Source organism: Capra hircus, chromosome 6, assembly GCF_001704415.2.
Source record: "Capra hircus breed San Clemente chromosome 6, ASM170441v1, whole genome shotgun sequence".
Taxonomy (NCBI): Eukaryota; Metazoa; Chordata; class Mammalia; order Artiodactyla; family Bovidae; genus Capra; species Capra hircus.
In genome coordinates this window covers 19442442-19458703 of record NC_030813.1, presented here as the reverse complement: position 1 = coordinate 19458703, position 16262 = coordinate 19442442, and positions in this window count along the sequence as shown.

Here is a 16262-nt window from a genome sequence, read left to right as displayed (position 1 = left end):
TGGGGAAGGAAATGGCAACCCACTCCAGTGTTCTTGCCTGGAGAATCCCAGGGACGGGGGAGCCTGGTGGGCTACCGTCTATGGGGTCATGCAGAGTTGGACACGACTGAAGTGACTTAGCAGCAGTAGCAGCCTTGGAAAGAAACAGAGATCATTCTATTATTTTTGAGATTGCATCCAAGTACTACATTTTGGAGAAGGAAATGGCAACCCACTCCAGTATTCTTGCCTGGAAAATCCCATGGACGGAGGAGCCTGGTAGGCCACAGCCCATGGGGTTGCAAAGAGTCAGACACAACCGAGCGACTTCACTTTCACTGCATTTTGGACTCTTTTGTTGACTATGATGGCTACTCCATTTCTTCTAAGGTATTCTTGCCCACAGTAGTAGATATAATGTTCACCTGAGTTAAATATTCTAAGAGAACTGTATCCAGGATTATCCGTAATAATATCAGCTTCCTTTCTAAAATGCTGTATGGTTTATATCCCTTTGTTGATATCAAGTCAATGACCCTGAGAGGTAGGCCTTATATCCATTTTAAAATGAACAAAACAGGTGTCAGAGAAAAGAAATTCCTTATTATTAAAGTTGCTAGTTGGAAGGACAAGTACCCATTTTTATCATGAGATTTAAGAACAAACCCAAGGGTACCTAACCACATACCAAGAGACTGTTTTCCCACACTGTAGCTTTCTGAAACAAATTACAGTACACCTAAACAGTGGAATACTTGGCATTAAAATCTATTCTGAGGACCCATGTCTATTAACATAAAAGGATATTCATACTATACTGCTGAGTTAGATAAGCAGCCACTGATCAAATGTGGGTTATCTATTTGAAAATAAAAAATGTTTGCATACCAGAAACAAAACAAAAACCAATGATGTATCAAAGTGTAATCAAAAGATCACTAATAATGTAGAATTATGAGTGTTTTATGCTTACCTCTTTCTGATTTTTGTATCTTTAAATTGTTCTTTGAGATTTTGCTTTTGAAATGAGCATTAAAAATCAAAACAAAAAAGCAAGAACAAAAAAGACAAATTCTACGGGAAAAGCTAAGAGTCTTCCTGCACTAAAATGATCATCCCAAAGATTTATCTCAGTATTTGGAATTTCTACCATTATCACTGTTTGGATGAAAGCGATTTCAAAAGACATATATTCCTAGGGCAGTGACACTAATTTCCACTCTCACATCTTTGTGGCTTAGAGACAGATGAGCCAACTCCCATAAAGAGAGGCCTGGAGCAAGTCTTGCAGGAAATTCACATTTGCCCCGAGTACAGGGGCAGCCCTCAATGAGGACAGGGCTTCTCAGGGAGGGACTGAGAAGTATAAACTCCTGGATCTCAGAAGGAGGTAAAAGGAGATGGCAAAAAGAAGCAGGAAAAGTGATGCACCTGCTCTTGGTGAGGGAGGGGCTGTGACTGGATGGACTGGATGAACCCACAGACCATCTCAGCAACTGGCCTGAGCTCCTGTTAAGTGTTAGCAAAGTCGGTGTAAGTGGAACCATGTCTTTAGGCTGGTAGAGTCAAGCCCTGGACCTAGGTGCCGAATTAATCAGTGTGGGGCCAAGGGATTAACCTCTGTGAGGAGGTTGGGGGCCGGGGGGTATGTCGAGATGGAGGCTGGAGTGGGTAGGAACCCTTGAGGGATTAACCCTGAATTAACAGTGGCGCCACCTGAGTTGTGGCCTTGTTATTTGACGTGGTGCTTTCTGTTGTTGTTTAAACTCATAGAATCAAGAGTTTCCGCTATTGGCAACAGAAGCCTCCTAATGAGCCCACCCACACTTAATGAGCACACGTGTGTGCCAGGCACTGTGTCTCAGCGCTGCGTGTATTACTCCATTCAGTCCTCACACAGCCCCGTGACAAACACACCATTGTCAGCCTCTGCTCGAGTACAGGGAAGGGCGGCCTGGGGAGGTTTAGGAACCTGCCCCCATTACACAACCGTGGGGAGGCTGGTGTGTGTTTGGACTCAGACTAGTTGACTTGGGAGTCCCAATCTGAGCCTCTCAACAGTGGCTCTATTCACACTCACATTTAATTAGGTAAACGTGTGCCTTGCTCGGCTGCTGTATTTTATCCAGGATTTATTAGTAAGTGAAAAGAAAGTATTGAGCCACACTTTCAAAGCACGTTCTCTTCTTCACGCACTCCGGTCTCCTCTGCAAAAGGCCAAAATCCAGGTGTCTAGTTTGTTTAGAGGGAGATGCTGGGTGGAAGGGGGAAAAGGTGAGTAAGGAAGGATACAGCCTAAGAAGTTCACCTCCTGGCTCTCGGGCAGGGTATCAAAGCTCTTGAGCCTCAGTTTTACAATCTGAGACTTGTACAGCGCATAAAGCACCCGGCACTAAGTCTAGCTAGTCAAAAACTAGCCAGTTAAAGAGAAGAAGGTATTATACTTACTGGAAAACATGGTCCTGTGCTGGTTAGAAGCCCAGGCTTGGGAGTTCAGGCTGACCAGAATTCTATTCTTGCTTTAGTTTCCTTCTTTCTCCCTAAAATGAAAATAATTATCCACCATATATATTCAGCCTCCATTCTGGACCATAAACTGAGATTCTAATGAGTTGATTCTATACTGTTCTCTATATATTTATTCTCCAGATAATAGTCTTAGAAATTATAATTTAGTAGAGAGACAGAGACAAAAAAGCAGACAGCAATGTGGTCCATGAAACTCTAAGATGGAGAAATTCATGGTTCAGAGGACTGCGTGGGCATTAGATTCAGCCTTAACTTGGAGAGTCAGGGGAGGCTCCCTGAGTGAACCATGAGCAGGAGGGCTCCAGGTTGAAGTTGGCACAGGGAAATAGCAAAGAATACTTGGGTCTCAGATTTGGGAAAGTAAAATATGACAACGCATATGAATTGGTTAATATAGTACCAGCAATTTGTCTCTGCACTTTAAATGGTGGTAATTTCCGTATTTTATAACACTTGAAATACATGTATTTCTCTATTCACATTTCTAGCTTCAGAATGAATGTTCTCCATTAACTCTGCAATGGTTTTCCGACTCTCCGAAGCATTACTTTAGATGCTTTCCTAAAAAATCACGCCATCCTCTGAAGTGTTCAAGCAGCAGGGGAAAGGACGTCCTTTTTCCCTTCCTCACAGAAAATAAGTGGCAGGGAGAACAAAGCCTCAGTAAGTGAAGAAAAGGAAGGCTGGCCTTTTGCTGAGGTTGCAGAAACGCATCCATGACTCCCTTTACCAACGGTTCCATTCATTTTCAGTTCATCAGACAGAAGAGAAAGCACAGAATTTTATAATAGTTAAGTGGTCTGCTCATGTTCGCCCTACAGACAAAGTCTAGGGGTGCATGGTTTTGCTTCTGCTCTCTGGGCAAGTAGCCTGCATCTTGATGTATATATATGATGCTTCAGAATAATTTCTCCCTGAATCTGATTCTGAACACTCATTGGATTATTAGAGGAAGATAATATTCAGTTCTGGGGATAACATCTTAAGAGAGATATGAACCAAATGAAGTATTGTATATGTACAGGAGAAGGTCATAGGGAAGTAATTAAAACAAAAGTCAGGAGAGTGGGGAGGGGCGATGCTATGATTGGGAATGGACACCCTGGAAATTTCTGGAATCTAGCCATAATGTAAGTGCTCATTTTATAATTATTTTTAATTGTACATTTATTTTTTTACATACTTTTCTGTAAATAAAAAAATGTAAAAATAAACCTATGACCTCTGAACAAATGGTGGCCTCTCAAGCAAATCATTAATAAAATCATTCTCTAATGAACTTCCAGAGCGAAAATCTTTCTCCAAGAGCCTCTGTTAAGTGCTTCATTTATCTCTAAATTCAAGACCTTTGAGCACCACTGGTTTTGCTATAACCAGGAAAGGCTTCTTTTCAGATACATCAGCGAATCTGGCTCTAATTCTCTGACAAGTAGGTTAGAGGACTGAAGAGAAGATTTTCCCTCTTTGCTAACTTGTTTCTTGTGAACAAAACAAGTTGGTGGGATCTGGTGTGGACTAGAAAACCAGTGTGTTTCTGAAATGAGGGTAATTGTTTCTAGAGGAACCTGGAAACATTAACCAGAGTCCTCCAGGGAGGGCCACTTGACAGATTATATTTTTGCTTTTTACTTGTGCAGATTAGGAATAAAATTGGAGCTATGCCTTGAGTTTCCCCCTCTCCTACAGTTCAAAATCGATTAAACAAAGCAATATAAAAATCTAAAATACATAAATGTGTTGTGCATTTTTGTTGCTCTCATGAAGGAGCTTCTGGCTTTGTTACTCTAAGTGGTCAGAAATTTTCAGGCATAGGTTTTCAAATACCAGAATCACTCCCTCAGTTGCCCTCTGCCATCTCAGAGCCACTGTGGCTCCTGGAGAATAATCTCTGACCCTCACTGTCTTTATAAACACTTCATGAAGAGAACACTAAATTAGAATAAATTATTTTAGGAGTTAAATGTTCCATTTCCCTCAAGCCACCAGTCAAAGTTAATAGTACTGCAGACATGAAATTAAAAGACACTTGCTCCTTGGAAGAAAAGTTATGACCAACCTAGATAGCATATTGAAAAGCAGAGACATTACTTTGCCAACAAAGGTCCATCTAGCCAAGGCTATGGTTTTTCCAGTAGTCATGTATGGATGTGAGAGTTGGACTGTGAAGAAAGCTGAGCGCCAAAGAATTGATGCTTTTGAAATGTGGTGTTGGAGAAGACTCTTGAGAGTCCCTTGGACTGCAAGGAGATCCAACCAGTCCATTCTAAAGAAGATCAACCCTGGGATTTCTTTGGAGGGAATGATGCTGAAGCTGAAACTCCAGTACTTTGGCCACCTCATGCGAAGAGTTGACTCATTGGAAAAGACTCTGATGCTGGGAGGGATTGGGGGCAGGAGGAGAAGGGGACGACAGAGGATGAGATGGTTGGATGGCATCACTGACTCGATGGACGCGAGTCTGAGTGAACTCTGGGAGTTGGTGATGGACAGGGAGGCCTGGCGTGCTGCGATTCATGGGGTCGCAAAGAGTCTGACATGACTGAGTGACTGAACTGAGGAAATAAGGAGAACAGAGAAATGATTTAAATATGCTTTTCCATGGGAAAGCCATCAACAAAATCTAGAATGTAGGAAACTAGAGAGCAAACAACTTAAGGTTCTTCAATACGCAAACTGTAAGAAAAAGAAAAAAAATTAAGAGACTTTAGAGTATATCAACCAAATGCAGCTAATAAGATAAAACATACATTAAAGAAACTAATAAGAGAATTGGGGAAATTTGAATACTGCCTGGATATTTGATGATATTAAGCAACCATCATTAATTTTGTAGAATAGAAATAGTTCCCTTTCTCTAACACGTGTGGTCTAGAGGTGACCAGATTCACATTGGTTTAGATATTTACTAGGAAAAAACAGAACACACAAATAAACCCGTGTGTTATGGGCTGAAATGTGAACCACAAATTCATATGTCGAAGTCTTAACGCCCAGTATGACTGCACTGGGAGACAGGGCCTGTAAGGAGGTAATTAAATGAAGCCAGGGACTTCCCTGTTCTAGTGGTTAAGACCCTCTGCACCCAATTCAGGGAGCCCAGGTTCAGTCCCTGGTCAGGGAGCCAAGATTCCACGCTTGACTTGGTGGTCAATAATAGCAACAATAATAAACTTAAACGAGATCATATGGGTGGGGTCCTAATCTGACTGGCACCTCAAAAGGAAGAGATGCCAGAGCTCTCTCTGTCCAAGTGCTCACACAGAGAGATTGTATGAGGACACAAGGGGAAGGCAGCCGTCTACAAGCCAGGCAGAGAGGCCTCCCCAGAAACCGAATGTTTTTGGAACTCTGATCTTGGACTTAGATTCTGCAGAACTGTGAGAAAATGAATTCCTGTTGTGTGAGTGGCCCAGCCGGCAATGTATTCTCATGGCAGCATGAAGACTGATGCCTTGTGCCGTCCTCTTTAAGAAGCTCCCATCTTCCACATTCTGTTTTTGGTGTTCATGTACCAGGCACTGAACAGGGTTTTTTTTCCTTCAATTAAATGATGCTGATCACTTAATCCAGTGAACAGACTTGAGAACTCACTGTGTGCCAGAAATCAGTCTACACTGGGGATACGGCAGAGAATGAGACCATATCCTGCCCTCAGGGAGTTTATACCCTAGTGGAGAAGAAAGGAAACAGCACTGGTGAGGGAACTCTGGTGCCCCGAGGCCAGTCATCTTCCACATGAGAGATTTGAAATTCCTTTCCCTTCTCTTAAACGAACAGATCAGTGAACATCTCCATGACCATAATCAACAGGAAGAAACCCTTTCTCTTCTCTTTTTAAAAGTTGCCAAATTTAACACAAATGAGATTCACAATCTGCTAAAAAGCTAACTAAAGGCTTTTTAAAAAATAATAATAAAAAAAAAACTGTCCAAGCAAAGCAAGAAAAGGAAAGAATTGCTTCAGGAGATTATACAATAAACAACTTGTCAGACCAATGTTGGGAAAGCAACCCAGCCCTTCCACATGCATGCCTAGCCAAACTGCCAAATTCTGAGAGCCACGGTCTCCTTGCTGTGGTGCAGCCTGGAAACCCTCTGGGAGGTAAGCTGGGGTAGAGTTACCCTTCTCTCAGTGGTCAGTGTCTGGCAGTGTCCATTGCCCAACATCTGAAAATCCTTTTGTGTGTGTGTGTGAGTGTTTTGTCTAATTTTTCAGTTGTTTGTGATGTGTATTCATTTCCTAGGACTGCTGTAAAAATCTACAAACTGGGTGGCTGAAAACAACAGAAAACTATAGCCATGTACTCTGCCATAGTTCTGGAGGCCAGAAATATGAAACTAAGGTGTCAAAGGTCATGCCTTCTGAAGGTTCTAATGGAGACTCCTCTTCCAGCTTCTGGGGGCTGTCCTGGTGTCCCTAGAGTGTTCTGGCATCAGCTCCATCTCTGCCGCCATCCTCACCCCACCTTTCCTCTGTGCGCCTGTGCTAACTGCCTTCGTTTCTCTCGCATAAAGACAGTGGTGACATGTAGGGCCCACCTACATAATCTCCTCATCTTCAAATTCTCAATTTATACATCTGAAAGTAAGGCAACATTTCTTTCTTTTTTTTTTCCAGGAAGGTAACATTTACTAGCCTAGGGATTAGGAACTGATATCTTTGGAGGGACATGATTCATCCTATTACAAGATGTAAGAGTAGATTAGGCCCCTGTTTTTCCGTTTTGTCCAGAAGCAGAAGACTGGTGAGAAAGTACAGCACAGGGTAAGAAAAAGGCGTATGGAATGAGGAAGAAAGAAATCCCAGAGATTTTGTCCTCCAAATAATCTGTTTAAACATTTTTTTTACCGAATATCTAATATGTGTTGAGGACACAGGATTGAACAAAATATCCTTGCCTTCACGGAGCTAAGAATAGAATGGAATTAAGGTCTAGGAAATGCAATGGTTGGTGAACAAGTGCCTGGAATTTATCCTAAATTAGTCTACTAAATCCTCACAAGATGAGCATTATTGCCTCTATCTTATGGATTGGAAAACTGACTTTCAAAAGGGTCTAGTGACTTGCCCAATGTCACTGAGTCAGTGAGTTGTAGAGTTGGGAATTGAAGCCCAGTCTGGCTAACTCTAGAGTGAGGTCCTTCCAATGACCCTACAAGGCTTCCCTGTCAACTAGTTTAGACAGTAAGAATCATGTTTTTTGGACTCAAGGCTCACTTCTTTATTTATGAGGTAAAGCTTTCTGACCCAGGGGAAGGTCTAATTGGTTTCACAAAATGGGCAATAGAAGCCATAACTGGAAATATCCATTACTTGATAACTATTTCCATTATTAGTCTGAAAACGAAGGATGTTATATCTCACCACTAGGTTATATGAGATCATGAAAGAGCAAAATATGATTAGGATTGATTAGGAAGAGACACACGGAATGGGAACCCAGCCCAATAGTTAACATTCCACTGCTGACATCAGGCCAGAAAACTTTTCAACTTAGGAGCAACACAGCCAATTTAAATAAGTCTCTCAAACTCTAGGATACCTCCCTACCTGCTCTACCCCCAACCTCTACCACCGTGCTCTGCCAGATTCGTGAGGCCATTTCTAAGGAAGGAAACGTATCCTAGTGGATAGCCTGCCTCTCTGTCAACAATGAACCTGCTATTCTTGCTATCCTTTCTTCTTGGGTCCTCTGTAAGATAAAAGGGAAAGTTGTTTACCATCTACTGCAGTACCTGGCATCAAATGTCAGTGACATCGATACGGGAGGATAAGAGAGCTCATTCCAGGTGAAATGGATGATACTGCTTGGCCTGTTTATCAGCCAGCACGAGGGGAGGAAGGAAGAGAAACAGGGAGGATGGAGCAACGCGCCTCACAAAGGGATGGGTGAGCCGTGCCAACAGCCATCCCTTCCCAGGACACCAAAGAAGCCATTGTTACCGATTCTGCTTTTGCCTCCACAGGAGATGTGATCTCAGTTTAGAGGCTTATTTCCACCGCAGAACTATGCAGTCCATCCTGACCCAGGGGAGCCTGGAGATCAACATGCCCGGCCAGCCCCTGCTGGGACACGGGCTCCAGTGAATCTCCATCACACATGGTGCGTCTGCACCCCTCAGGGTGGCCTCCACTGCTTCCTACAACTCTTGGGTCTCTCTGTCAAAACGGTGGAGCTTGAGATGTGGTGGACCACTTATCCTGTCCCCTGGCTCCATTTTATGTGGTCAGGGTTCCAGCGTTCAGGCTCCCTTCATCAAAATTGACGGAGAGGCAGGTGGCAGGAAGATTTTGTCGCTTTGGATTCTCTGGCAGCTGGGCAGCTGGAGAGGTACTTGAGGCTGAGTTCCCTGGAGACTGAGCTCCACACAGATCTTGGCGCTGGGAAACATTTATATTCTTTGACTCGCCTGCTACTTGCTGGAGGAAATCCAGTTGCAAGTTGGGAAGGAAAGATAGCAAGCAAGATGGGGTTTGTATTACACGAGCCAGGGGCACGGAGACAAGAAGCAGAGGGCATGGGGCCACTGAGAGGAATTTTAGAGTCCTTGTCTCATGTCTTGATGCCCCAGGGGAAGTGATATACCCACTAGGAACCAGTGCTGACTAATGCCTGGAGACTGCACTTTTAAGCTGATGGAGTCTGGGATGAATAAATATAACACGTGAACACACCCCCTACCCTTCTGGCCAATGTTAATTTTCTAAAAAAAATACCTTCTGGAGAGAGTGTGCCCCCAGACACCCAGTAGCTTAAAAAGTAGCAAGATGAGTGTTAAGCTGACATCTCAGGAAGGAGGCAGCTCCATAAGTTGAGAAGATGTTTAGCGTGGGTTTCAGGCACCCCAGGCCAAATAAACAGGCCCTGAACTTCCTGGCAGCCCCAGCCGAAGTCTGCACCAATTCTTCTGTTAAACGAAACTGAAGGGTGCGATTAACAATTTCCGTGACTTGGACTTCATTGCCTTCAAAGTTACAAAAGGGTAAACAAGTAGGAAAGAAAAGGGAGATGCTGGTTCAGAGGAGGAGGAATAAGTCCAATCACAGGGAAAGTGGTCAGAAATGTGATATCCTTTTCATGAGAGCCCAGGGAGACCCCAAATTGCCAAACCACTGCATCCGAGGAGGCACTGCTTGGGACTGGAGCTTCCAGCAGACTTGAAAGGGCTCATTTGTTTTACCAGGGGCTGAAGCTGATGGGGTCATCGTCAGAGAAAGCTATGGATCTGACTGACGCTTGGGCAGGCAGTCTTTCCCTGTCATCCAGGAAGCCCTCGGTAATTCCCCACCACAATGTGCCATGCAGACCCCTGTGTGCATGTGTTTGGGGCAGGGTGTAGGGGAAGGGATGGCTCCTCTGTGATTTTAAAACCAAGCTAAGAGCTTTCTTGGCTTGGTGTTTATACCACAGAGTCATCAGAGAGAGGTGAAGGCATCAAAATTTTCTCTGTACTAAAGCCTACGCTAAAGATGAATTTCTGTTCTTCCTGTAACTCAAGCCTTCCCAGGCCTCACTCTAACAGGATTAGATTCGTGGCAATAGCCTGAACATCACAGGCTTTCTCCCCTGTCTCTTCACTTTCCGCTCCTCCCCTGCACCCCCTCCTCTGCCAGCTTCATGGCCCCCAGTGAAGTCTCACTGTTTCAGATCCTCCCCAGTGGGGTCTCCTGTGACCTCAGGAACAACCCTTTTATGGTCTTCTGTTCAGGGTTCCCTGGTTGGTGACCGAGAAGCCACCTGAGGGTGGCTGAGCCTCTCCTTACCTCCTCACGGCTCTGGTGTTCTTGACAGTCCAGATTCTGCGGAGGGTCTCCAGTTCCTCATGGCCCAAATCAGCAGGAGGCTGAGGAGCTGCTGCACTTCCTGAAGTTCTCACTGGGTGATGCCACCTCCCCCACCCCGTTCTGTCACTTTTGCCTCCTAGGTAGTGATGATCAAGCTGCCAGGTCACGCATCACCTTATGAGAATGTATCCTTCAGCTTTTGCCTGTAGCCCTCCCTTTTCGTGCAGTGCAGACAAGAATTCAGAAGGCTAGGCAGGCAGATCGGAGAAGGCGATGGCACCCCACTCCAGTTCTTGCCTGGAAAATCCCATGGACGGAGGAGCCTGGTAGGCTGCAGTCCACGGGGTTGCGAAGGGTTGGACACGACTGAGCGACTTCACTTTCACTTTTCACTTTCATGCATTGGAGAAGGAAATGGCAACCCACTCCAGTGTTCTTGCCTGGAGAATCCCAGGGACGGGGGAGCCTGGTGGGCTGCCGTCTATGGGGTCGCACAGAGTCGGACACAATTGAAGTGACTTAGCAGCAGCAGGCAGGCAGATCAGCCTTCTCGAACGTTAGTATTTATTAGAATCACCTGGAGGCTTTGTGAAGCCCGTCTGGGTTTTAAGCCCAGACTTTCTGATTTTGCAAGTCTGGAATGGGACTCAAGATTTACATTTCTAATGAATTCCCTGATGATGCTGAGGCCTCTGGTCTGAAGACCACACTGTGAGAACCACAGTTCTAGATCAGCACTGGGCTGACCGAGGACTCCTGTCCCACCCACTATCTTGCTGGTGGCTCCTGTCCACCAACAGGACGGATATGCCTGGACATATGTGGATCTTTGGAGAGGGTCCAATTTAGGTTCAAGCTCCAATACCATCAACGAAGAGGAGAAAATGCTGATCCTCCTATTTTTGCTTTTAAAGCAACATTACTTGCCTGGATTATGGCAATTGAGGCTTTGACTTAGGAATTTCAAACTTGTGATTTTCGTGCGAATGGGGCTTCCCTGGTGGCTCAGGCAATAAAGAACTTGCCTGCATTGTAGGAGACCTGGGTTCAATCCCTGGGTTGGGAAGTGCCCGTGGAGGAGGGCATGGAAACCCATTCTAGTATTTTTGCCTGGAGAGTGCCATGGACAGAGGAGCCCGGCAGGATGCAGTCCATGGGGTCACAAAGAGTTGGACATGACAATAACTAACATTATGCGTGAATGGTTGAACAACACCATCCCGGGGGTGGGGTGGGTGGGGCTCACTTAAATGTTGAAGATAACCATTTGTGTGGCCTCCTCCCTTTCACTACAGAGAACAATAATTTGGGGGATAGCCATGTTTTTCTCTTGGTGAATTGATAAAGTTAGTGATGGTGGGAGGTCTGAATGATGACATAAGAGAAGCTGTAAAGCCAGGGAGAGGAATGGGGGGAGGAGGATGAAATAGATGCCTTCACATGTCCAGTCTTTGAGGAATACACTCAGAGCTATTGTTTCATTGCGGATTAAATGGGCTTAGTGCAAAAGGGCATTCCTGGGAGTCTAAACCATGTCAACTGTTTCTGTGTTATGAGAAGATGCAAACTAACTTACCTACAAACTGGAACTCAACTTGCTGCAAATTAGAGATTTCAGCAAATGTGCTGAAGTTCTTTTGTCAGATGAACATTCTGGTGCTCTCACATATTTATCATCTGTCCTGCTATGGGAGAAGCGCACATTAAATCTGGCACTTGCTGGGCTGTTGAATTATTGCTGTTATGATTGGGTTTCCCATGTCTTTCCCATGGAATTACAGAGCTCATCACTATGGCATCTGCTGGGCCTGCGATGGATCAAAGCGAAAGTTAGGATGGAAAAGCGAGGCTCCTGGAGACAGCTTATCTAGTGTGAAGTCTGCTCCTCTGGTTTGTCCCAACTTTGGAGTTTGGCAGCAATGGGACAGGCACAGAGCTCTGGGAAAGGAAGTGTGTGAAAGCTGAATCTCCCCAATGTCATGAACCCCCGGGATCTCCAAGGTCATCTCATTTAATTCCTCTACACTGCAGATGAGAAACTGACATCCAGAGAGTCAATAACCACACGGCCTGAGTGTGGCCACCTGGAACCAGTTTGGGGCTTTAGCCGTGGAGCTGCCTCAAGCTGGCCTCCTGCAGAGTGTCCAGTGGCCCACCAGGGCTTGAGGAAGCTAGCAAGTGCTAGGTGAGATCAGTTTAGCAAATGCTAGCTTAATCGTTAAATGAGTATCTTTTTGGTAGAGTCCTCTTAAGCTTTAGTATGAGATATGTGAGTCTCCAAGAGAGGATATGGTAGACAGCTTCTTGTTTCCCCTCAGCATTTGGCACAAGTTACACTCTGTGGCATTCCCTTTGGGAAATACTATATCATGTACATAGTTCTTAAAGAGATCCCACTGGATCCGTGCCCTTTAGAACAGTGCAGAAGGGCCTCCATCTGTGTCCTTCCACAGCACAGGCAGCTTGCCCCTCACACATCCTCCATTGCTCCCCTCTTCCAGCTCTGGGCATTCTTTTCTTCTGCCAGCACTGCCCCTCTCGTCTACCCCCACTAGGTTTCAGCAACACCGTCTCCTGTCACCTCAGCAAACCCAGGCCTCTCTCTGCCTTCTTGCTCCACAATGACCTGCCTCCTGTGGCCATCTTCTAACACCTCCGTAGGCACTGCTGGTAGCTGCTCCTTCTCTTTGTATTTCTAGCCCCTCCTGGGCCCATAGACACTGTGAATAAAGGACACTGCTTCCATTAGCCAAGAAAGGCATCTTGCTTGCCCCATTTCACCACTGCTTACATTCAATAGCACGAGAATTGAGGAAAAGCACACACCAGGATAGGCACGTGGTGTCTTATGTTATTAATAATATTAGCTGCCCTGAATTAAGTCTTTCCTGTGTGCCAGGCACTTTGATAAGTGCTTTACATACGTGACCACATTTGTCTTCACTATAGCCCTGTGAAACACACATAGTTATTAAACCTGCTTGACAGAGACATGAACCGAGGCTCAGTAACGTTAACTGCCCCAGGTCACAGCCGGGAAAGGAAAAGTCAGGTTCCCACCTAATGACTTCATGTACGCTCTGTTGAAGCACCTCCTACTGTTCGGAGCATCCTGTCCACATGAAACGTCCAGTCACTCCTCCAACCAGTACAGATGTGTTTAAACATATCGAGGTATACTTAGGGAAGAAATTCCTATATGATCTGCCAGGAAGTTTTCTTAAGGAAATAATATAGAGCAACAATAAAGAATTAACCAGCTAAATTTTAGCTTCAGTTTAGTACGTGTTTGTAATAAGAGATACATTTAAGGTCGTTTTTAAACTTAAACATCCCAATAGAAAACTTGTTTCAAGGAATCACTGTGTACATATTTTTTTAGATTAAGCAATTAGACTGCTTCTAGAGCAGAAACAGAGAGTAACAATGTCGTGAATTAAAATTTCTTCCCTTTTTCCAGAGCCTATGAATCCTCAGATAGTCAAAATACTAACTTATTACTTTGTTATTGTTTAGTCACTAAGTTGTGTCTGACTCTTTGCCACCCCATGGACTGTAGCCCACCAGGCTCCTCTGTCCATGGGATCTCCCAGGCAAGAATACTGGAGTGGGTTGCCATTTTCTCCTCCAGGGGATATTCCCTGACCCAGGGATTGAACCCATGTCTCCTGCATTAGGAGGAGGGTTCTTTACCACTGCATTGGTGGCAGTAATAAGTTGGAAGTCCCAATTTACTACTAATATTAGAAATAATGTAATAATAACTTATTACTGATATCAATAATTAAGCAGCAGAGGAAAGACTTATCATGACACTTACGTGCTCAGTGTCATCAGAATTATGTACTTATCTGCGCAAGAGCTGAGGTGCCCAGGAAGGCGTGCCATCACCACCTGCAGCAGAATCAACTTGCTGTGCTTTTAGGAAACGGATGCATGTTGAGGACAAAGGCAAGAACAGTGTCGGCAACAGGCAGAGGCTAAAACGGAATTTCAGCTTGCCCCTCAGTACAACTGACTCAAAATAGGACCCTTGAAATTGAGAAGTCAGAGCTAGGGGGAAGCCAGCTCTGGAGGCAGGATTGCACAGCTCCTCACAGTTGCAGGGCAGGGTCCCACAGGGGCTCAGCGCAGGAGCAGCAGCAGCTAGCTGCTGCTGTGTCTTTCTTTTGAGCAGGCAATTGCCCGATGGCTCTCAAGACGCCTGGCAAATAACTCCAGAAGCAGGTTCTGTTTCCCCAAGGATCAGCAAGAACTGCACAGAATTCCACGGTGCCCAGTGCATGGCTGTTTAACACGCACAGCTTCCTGATGGCCCTCATTTCAGGGTGAGCTTCAGAAAGAAAGGACCCTATTTCCTTCTTCTTCTCCGGGCCTGGTCATGCCCACTGTAAGCCTTAACATTTTTTTTCTGTCTTGGCTAGTTAATTCCCACATAATGAGTGGAAAAAGACCTCAAGCATGGAGACATCATGAAATTGTGCTTCTAAAGGTGAGCTAATGATGAGGTAAAAAGCTTTCCTCTGGCAGGTTAAAAATAAATGGTATAAAAATAGCTACTTCTATTTTTATGTGCTCTACGTGCTAAGCACTGTGTGCCTCGCAATCATTTTTCCCTTTATTCCTCATGCCAGCCTACAATACAGGCACTGATCAACACTGTTTAACAGATTAGGAAACTGAGGCTGAGACAGAACTTGTTCAAGGTCACACATTCAGCAAGTGGCAAAGTGTCGAAGTCCCAAGTACTAGAGCCCCCCAACCCCCAATCTTGAGAAGTGGTCTCATTATGGAGAGCCCTGGCTCACAAGGAAGTGCCTGGCCCAGCTTTGCTGAGCACACAGAACAACTGTATAACCTGTGCCGCAAGGTTATATCAGTGGTCTCTTTTCAAATTCCTTTGCACGTGTCAGCCCTTCTAACAGGGACCATGTCTACCTCTTTAATATCACTCACTGCCTATCGTAGGATGCAGGCACATACCTGGGGCTTAATTAATCATCGTTGATTGATGCTTTTTATTGTAAACAATGATTCTCTCCATTTGTTCAATAGACACACATTGAAGCCCACTTCTGTGCTGATGATGTTCTAGTTTCTGTGGTAAATAGCAGAAGGAAAATGCTACTCAACTTGCCCTCAAAGAAACAACTTTGGAACAAAAAGAACACCAAGAGCTAAGCAATACATATGACAGGGTTGGGTTAGAAAGTGTCATCACTGTTTGAAAAGGGACTAATACACAACCTGGGTAAGCAAGGCCAACAACTCTAGCCATATCTACTGTAATTTTATGCCTCATAACTAAGTCTGCTGCTGCTAAGTCACTTCAGTCGTGTCCAACTCTGTGCGACCTCATAGATGGCAGCCCATCAGGCTCCCCTATCCCTGGGATTCTCCAGGCAAGAACACTGGAGTGGGTTGCCATTTCCTTCTCCAGCGCATGAAAGTGAAAAGTGAAAGTGAAGTCGCTCAGTCGTGTCCGACCCTTAGCGACCCCGTGGACTGAAGCCCACCAGGCTCCTCCGTCCATGGGATTTTCCAGGCAAGAGTGCTGGAGTGGGGTGCCATTGCCTTCTCTGCATAACTAAGTCGAGACATAGCTTTCTTTTTTTTTTAAGTCAGGGTCATATCCAGTAACAGTCTAAATTTGTACTCCAAACCCCAGTACTCCATTATGCTGCTTATTCATACTAATATATTCTTGTTCTGTTGTGATCCTACTCATTTAAAATGGGCACCACTCTCTCCTTAAAATAGCTGTCAGGTATGTATTCAATTTACTTCTTTCCTCTGTAAGGAAAAATGGCTGTGGATCTCACACGGATGCTGTGGAGCAGAATGACCTTCAGCGGGTAGAGATAAACAAGAGCTGCTTTTCATCTCGCAACCATTGATTTTCTGCAAGGCAAACCACAAAGCTGCTTTGAAGTCCAGGAGAGAGCTGCAAGGGAAGAAGGAGATAAAAC